We start from the raw sequence: 8246 nt of genomic DNA on the forward strand, positions 1-8246 counted from the left end.
CTCATAAGTAAATTAATACATGCGTCCGGAAACAGAAAAGATTAGTTCATCTCTCGAGTCTCGGATCATTCGTTCATCAAGTCCCAGCCCCATAGACAAGGCTATGCAGTCACCGGAAACAGAAAAGATTAGTTCATCTTTCGAGTCTCGGATCATTCGTTCATCAAGTCCCAGCCCCATAGACAAGGCTATGCAGTTACCGGAAACAGAAAAGATTAGTTCATCTTTCGAGTCTTCTCGTTCGAGTCGTTCGTTCAAGTCCCCATAGGCTGAATGCAGAAACAGAAATGATTAGTTCATCTTTCGAGTCTCGTTTTTTTTCCACGTGACCGTTTCCCGGTTCAGTGTCTCGCAACATATACAGTCAAAATTACAGTCGTATTATTGACTGCATGTTGTAATATATGTATTATTATAAAAACATCAGAAGATATGTGCAATAACTGTTATGCCTATCCATTCTGACCAACCCAATCTGTCCAGGCTTCATAGGAAAATCAATTATACTAGCTAAAAAACTGAAATAAACAAACAAAAAAACTAATCACTTGTTTGTAAGGAAGGTTGTGAATGAACTAATTTCTGTATCCAACAGGCTGTCACGTCATGAGACAAAAGAACGAGACTCGAGAGATGAGCTGTTTCTGCATTCAGCCTATGGGGACTTGAACGAACAACTCGAACGAGAAGACTCGAGAGATGAACTAATCATTTCTGTTTCCGGTGACTGCATAGCTTTGACTATGGGGCTGGGACTTGATGAACGAATGACTCGAACTGAGACTCGAGAGATTAACTAATCATTTCTGTTTCCGGTGACTGCATAGCTTTGCCTATGGGGCTGGGACTTGATGAACGAATGACTCGAACTGAGACTCGAGAGATGAACTAATCATTTCTGTTTCCGGTGACTGCATAGCTTTGCCTATGGGGCTGGGACTTGATGAACGAATGACTCGAACTGAGACTCGAGAGATTAACTAATCATTTCTGTTTCCTGTACAGAACATATGGGAGGTTGCGCATGCGCTGTCAACATAAAATGAACGAATTGATCTCTGAGACAACTCGTTGTTCTCGAGTCATATTAAAGATTTGTTCAAAATGAATGAATCATTCATGAACGACGCATCACTCGTCAAATAGCATTCCTTTATATTGTACTTACTCCCTGCACTCCTTGTCCGTTGTTAAAGGTGACACTTCCGTATGTGTGCATGGGGTCAGCGCATGCATATGTCTTTGTGGAAGCCCTGGATCTTCTCTTCCCTGCGGCACCACACCATTGTGACAAAGAGGGCTCTTAATGAGAAGCATTACAACTACCCCTTGAACTCGTTCTTCAATTGAGGAGGAATAAAGTCGGCTTTGTGGAGAGTTACAAACCACCAGACTCAGGGCAGCTTAACAAACAGGGAGGCCACACGCAAATGAAATCAACCCAGAAGCAGATCATTTTTTAGGCAATACTCAAATGAAGTAAACAACATTGAAAGAATAAATAACTAATTAATACACAAAAACTCCTGGTGTTGGAGTGGCCTCAAGGTCAAGCGACAACCACACTGACTAAGGACTTTTTATCAGTCGATTCAGCACCTGCCGACTCCACCCTATAAACACACAGATAGAACACACAAAGCAAACACCACCTGTCAACTGGAAAATGCAAATAAGGGAAAAGAAGCTAGGCAGTAGATACTGGGTGTAGTATGACAATCAAGAACACGTCTGAAAAAACAGCAGCGGAAGCCATATTCAATGATTTCATCATATCCTTTGGATTTTACACTGAACTCCAAAAGATATTCTGATAAATGGGCTGCACGAATGAAAGAAACATACAGAATTGCAAGTGTAAGAGTGGACTCCTCCAGGTGTTCAGGCTGGAGGGTTGCTGAACGACTAAAGAAATGTTATCAGAAAGATGGAAGAAAACTGTACTTTTCTTGTCTATTTTCACCCACTGCAACTTATACCAACGACGGAGATAAGTGCAGTTACACTAGCAAAATATGTGGGAGAGCGTTGCTATAATATGACTATATTGTATTGCAATAGGGAGCACTTCAAAGTCAATACCAAATCAAAACTAGTTAGCACAGTATTTGTAAAAGAAAGGATTTAATGAAAAAATCTGGTTATTGTTACACTTAAAATAGTTTCAAAATGGATGTATGAGATGATAAACTTATACCATGAATCGTACACAGCATGAATACAATGTTACCTGAGGGATAGAGAGAGGAGGGGTGGGTGCAAAGAAGAGAAGGCCCAAATACCTCAAGAGCTAGAGAATAAAAGAGAAAGAGCAACAGTTACAACTGACCATGTGACTGAAACCAAATGTGAGACATTCAAAATCATGTGCCATATTGTTTCAAAGCTTCGAATCAATCTGACACCCGTCTCTACGGCGACATCTAGTGGTCACTTGCATGTGTTGATCTGAAATACCTTGACGATGATCCATGTAAAAAAAACAAAAAAAAACTGTTTTTAACATCTATCTGACAACTACATTATCTAGGTTTTGTAACCTGTAGCCTCCTCATTGTGAATAACTTTTTGTGAGTTTTTTTTTTGTGGTCATGAAAAATGAACATTAATAAAATAAATAAAGACACAATGTGTCACATTTGTTACATAACATTTTTATTCAAAAATATGATTTGCTCTGCTGTTGAAGGAGTAGCTGACTTCTTTTTTTTACATATAATTTCTCCAGCCTTTGAAAAAATCCTCTCACATGGGACACTTGTTGTCCTCTGCACCCTCCAAAATGCCAGGATGAGCTCCTCAAATGGTGCATCAAGGCTAGCTGCCTATCACAATACACACATCTTACTTTATTTGGTGTTTCCAAATGGAAATGGTCCCACACCACAGATGTACGGCATCTCTTGTAATGGACAATGACAAAGATATCTTCCTGATTAACAACATCCTCATGCTGGGAAAATGTTATATACACAAATGCAAGTTCTTAAAGGTGAAACCATGATTTTATTTAGTTTAACTCTTATACAAAAACTCTTATATGAAAATGCAATCAGTCTTTTTTCCATTATAGAAGAATATGATCTTCAAACAAAAACCTAGCCCCTTTGTTTTTTGTTTCTTTTATTACGATTTTCCTGATATATTTTTCTACTGTACTTTCAAGCACCTGATCTGTATTTTGTAATACAAAAATGTTCTGTTATTGCCATGCTGTTTGTAAATGATCATTTGTTCAGCAATAAAAAAATGTACGGCATCTCTTATGTGGAGCCTCCATTTTTATCTATTCTATTAATATATCTATCTATATATCACCTATGGATCTATATAATTCTATATCTCTAACTTATGCTGTGCTATCTGTCACTATCTTACTTAGCCTATATGAATGTGTCACTATATCTATCCTATCTGTCACTGTCTATACCTATCAGTCAATATATCTCATTTAAATCTAGACTAAATATAGCCTAACTAACCAAAGCGCACAATAAATCTCACTTATATCACAAAATCACTGCTATCACAAAATCTCTCTCCTCTCACAAAAACCCACGAGGTGAAGACTTTTAAACTTTGTGGGGAATTAGGTTTATACAGATGTGTGACTGTGTGGTTTGTTCCCGCCCCTTTAATCAAACGCAGTTTCGGCAGACGCCACCTGATGAAACACTTGGAAGCTTCATTTAGCCATAGTCACGTGACATGGGTGTTTCGTATCACTGTTTGGAGCAGTGTTTCAAAACATCTGCACTTCGGGATCTCGGCAAAGCGCTGAAACGTCAGTTTTGCGTCAGCCATCCCTAGTTAGTGGTATTATAACAAAGTGGAAGCAATTGGGAACAACAGCAAATGGGTTTCCATGGCCGAGCAGCTCATCCAAGCCAAGTGCAATGCAAAGCATCGGATGCAGTGGTGTAAAGCACGCCACCACTGGACTCTAGAGCAGTGGAGATGTGTTCTCTGGAGTGAACAATCACACTTCTCTGTCTAGCAAACCGATGGACAAGTCTGTGTTTGGCGGTTGCCAGGAGAACGGTACTTTATGGTGTGGGGTTGTTTTTCAGGGGTTGGGCTTGGCCCCTTAGTTCCTCTTAAAGGATTAGTTCACTTTCAAATAAACTTTTGCTTAAAATTTTCTCACCCCCTTGTCATCCAAGATATCCATGTCTTTCTGTCTTCAGTCGAAAAGAAATGAAGATTTTTGATGAAAAGATTTCAGGATATTTCTCCATATAATGGAAGTCAATAGACCCCAAACGGTTCAAGGTCCAAATGAGAGGTTCGGTACAGTTTCAAAAGGGCTTTAAACCACCTCAAACGGTACCAGACGATCAATAAGGGTCTTATCTAGCGAAATGATCGGTAATTTCTAAAAAATAAATAAAGTTTAAGTTTTATAAGCACAAATGCTCGCCTTGCTCTGTTCAGTGATGCGCGCTCGTGACGTCATGTAAAACCCAATTACGTTGAAAAGGTCACGCTAGACGCAGGCGGAAGTACCGAGTCAGTGTTTACAAATGAGCGGAAGGAGGACCGTATCCACATATTCAAAAGTCTTTGCGCCTGCATCTTGCGTGACCTTTTCAACGTAATTGCCTTTTACGTGACGTCACGAGCGCCCATCACTGAACAGAGCAAGGCGAGCATTTGTGCTTATAAAACTTAAACTTTACTTATTTTTAAAAAAATGACCGATCATTTCGCTAGATAAGACCCTTATGGATCGTCTGGTACCGTTTTATGTGGTTTAAAGCCCTTTTGAAGCTGTACCGAACCTCTCATTTGGACCTTGAACCGTTTGGGGTCTATTGACTTCCATTATATGGAGAAATATCCTGAAATCTTTTCATCAAAAATCTTCATTTCTTTTCGACTGAAGACAGAAAGACATGGATATCTTGGATGACAAGGGGGTGAGAAAATTATAAGCAAAAGTTTATTTGAAAGTGAACTAATCCTTTAATGCTTCAGCATACCAAGACATTTTGGACAATTTCATGCTCCCAACTTTGTGGGAACAGTTTAGGGATGGCCCCTTCCTGTTCCAACATGACTGCGCACAAGTGCACAGAGCAAGGTCCATAAAGACATGGATGAGCGAGTTTGGTGTGGAGGAACTTGACTGGCCTAGAACAGCTTTGGGATGAATTAGAGTTGAGACTGAGAGCCAGGCCTTCTCGTCCAACATCAGTGCCTGACCTCACAAATGTGCTTCTAGAAGAATGGTCAAAAATGACCATAAACACACCCCTAAACCTTTTGGAAAGCCTTCCCAGAAGAGTTGAAGCTGTAATAGCTGCAAAGGGTGGGCCAACTCCATATTAAACACTACGGATTAAGAATGGGATGTCGTTAAAGTTCATGTGCATGTAAAGGCAGGCGTCCCAAAACTTTTGGCAATATAGTGTATGTTGTTATTTAGTCATTCTGTGCATTTGTTTATTTTTCAACTTATTTATGAATACTGTTGTTTAAAGTCCTAGACACACCAAGCCGGCGTCAAAGAACTAACTGACTGTGTTGCCGCCTCTCGTCGGCTGCATCTTGGCCAAAAAGCTGCTCTTGAACACACAAAAGGACTAAAGGTGAATGTCAACAAGAAGAAAGGGAAACCGAATCTAGGACTGCAGATATACATACCTTAAACAAAGCAGCGCGCACTTGTCATTTTTGAATTTGCTGATCACTTTCTTCATTCCAATAGGCTCATGTTATTATTAAAATATTTGAACAGTGGAATGCTCAGGTAAGATTATGTCAATTTTAGAAAAGCCTTCTGTCTGTGCCATCTTGACTTATTCACTCACTTTCATCAGTTTTGCATTCATTCTTGTGCACTGAATCAATCACTAAGCTGATCAGCCAGTCAGAGCGATCTCTCTCACCGGCGCCGATTCAACATGATGAATCAGGTGAATTGCCACTGACATAGGCGGAGGGTGAACCAACTAGGGTAAGGCTAAAGACATTTTTCTTGACAAAGTTCTGCTAAACGACATGAATATCTTATTTAGCCTACATAATGTCTAAACTTTTTTGTTATGAGTTAAATTATAACGAGTGGATTTGAGTGTGCAGATCTCAGCACTGGACAAAACTCCGGCATTTTGAGTGGTGAGGGGATTTAAACACGTCTGATTGGCCATTGAGTTCAAGAAATCATCAGATATGTTTGTGATTGGCTATTGCTAATCGCAGCATAAATATGTTGTAAATAGAAAAAACTATTTATATTTGTATTAGTTGTGATGCTCTCAAGAGCACAATCACCAAATCTGTTTATGTTTATCCGTTTATGATGAGAGTTTTCACGAGAATGCACAATTCAGTCAAAATTCAGAGTTTAGCTCACACACTGAACGAAACTCTTGCAGCTAGGTTTCTATCCAAACATAAAGCGAATCTTTTCAAAATTCGCAAAAAAAGAAAAAAACTAATGCGAATTAGGTGTTTCCATAGTTGTTCGAGCAGACAATGGTGGTTTTGGTAACCTAGTAACCAACAGTAAATAAATCAGCAGAAACAGTATTGATGTGTCATTTGCGAAAGAGTCTGCACTATGAGCCGGCTCCTTTATTTGAGTGGCGAGAATCGGTTCCCGTCTGAGAGGCGTTTTTGTAAATTAAAGCAGCACCAGGTAACTTTTCAACCTTCATAATATATTTTCAAGACTCTTGTGATGATACATCGACTTACAATAGGTTGAATGACACGTCTGCCATAGCCTGACGGGGTCTGTATCGTTTCTAATCGCACTTTTAAACTTCGGGTTTCGGGGAGTAACCCGAGGACAAAAAGAACTACAAAATTCGACTGCTTTACGGCATATAGGTCACTTCCACCACCACCCCCACTTCCTTAAATTTGGACGTGCGAGCCCAACTATTGTTTGTTTGCCGGATGTTATAGTCATGGCCGAAGCAGCACAGAGAAATAAGAAAGCAAAGGTTTTGTCGGAGGAAAGCAAAAAGAGGAAACGAGAAAGTGATAGGATTAAAGGCAGGACGAGGATCTATGGTAGCTTGATATTATAATATTGACGATGGTTATTACCTACCACTCAAACTTTGAATTGAAGTATCGTATAGATTCTGTAAAACGGTAACCAATAGACTAGGCTACTATAATGACGCTGGCTTGTAAACGTGAGCATCGCGATCATTTGGCGTTTGAAAAAAATAAAACCCATGAAATTATATTCATATGACATGCTGAAACATATGCCACTGTACCTGGGATGAAGACATTTCACACGCGACACAAGCAGAACACCTGCATGTGAACTCCTGCAGTGTTCAGGGCTATCATGGTTGTCATGTCAACAAATGCACGTGCGATGCATCCCCTGATGTAGGATGACAGAGTTTACGACAGTAGTAGAGGACAATACTGTTTCCCAACTGTAGGGGGACCCCGAGAGCAAAAACTACGTAGTGCTGCTTTAATACAGGACAGAGTAATATGATTATCCTTTCGCTACACTGCTCAGCCATAAGTCAAGTAATGTTATTTTGATGTGTATGTACTGCATGGAGTGCGTGTGGTCAAGCAATGTGGCAAAAAGATTATCCTTAATATTGGGCCAGAAAACAAGATGAGTAACACACGCAAACATTCACTCTTATTACTGAGCTGAGCAAAATGATCCGGTTCAGTTCTCTAAAAAGAGCTGGAATTCCCATCATGAGGATCAGCCAATCAGTCACGTGGGTTTAATGTTTGCTACATCAGAATTTATTCAGCAAATGCGTTTCCATCTCCCATTATTCGCATTAACTCTTTTTCTCAACAAAAAAACCCCCACCTCAAGCGAGCATAAAAACTTGCGAATTAAGGGATTTTTTTTTTTAACTTTGGTGTTTCCATCACTCATTTCTGATGCAATACTTCAAAATGTGCATTATAAAAGCAGGGTGATGGAAACATAGTTAGTGATTACTAATCTTAAAGGAACACACCGACTTTTTGGGACTTTAGCTTATTCTCCGTATCCCCCAGAGTTAGATAAGTCCATACATACCATTCTCATCTCCGTGCGTGCCATAACTCTAGCCTAGAGTTATGACCGCTACACTCTAAAAAAAAAAAGGTTCTATATGGCACCAAAAATGGTTCATTGCTCGTAATCATAGGGGAACCTTTTTTAGTGCTATATAGCACCAATTTTGGTGCTTCAGTGGTTCTTCAGCAGTTCTTCAGAGGTGCTATATAACACCTTAGTCAAAGAACCGCTGAAGAAC

This window comes from Gobio gobio (genome assembly GCF_949357685.1).
Source record: "Gobio gobio genome assembly, chromosome: 24".
NCBI lineage: Eukaryota > Metazoa > Chordata > Actinopteri > Cypriniformes > Gobionidae > Gobio > Gobio gobio.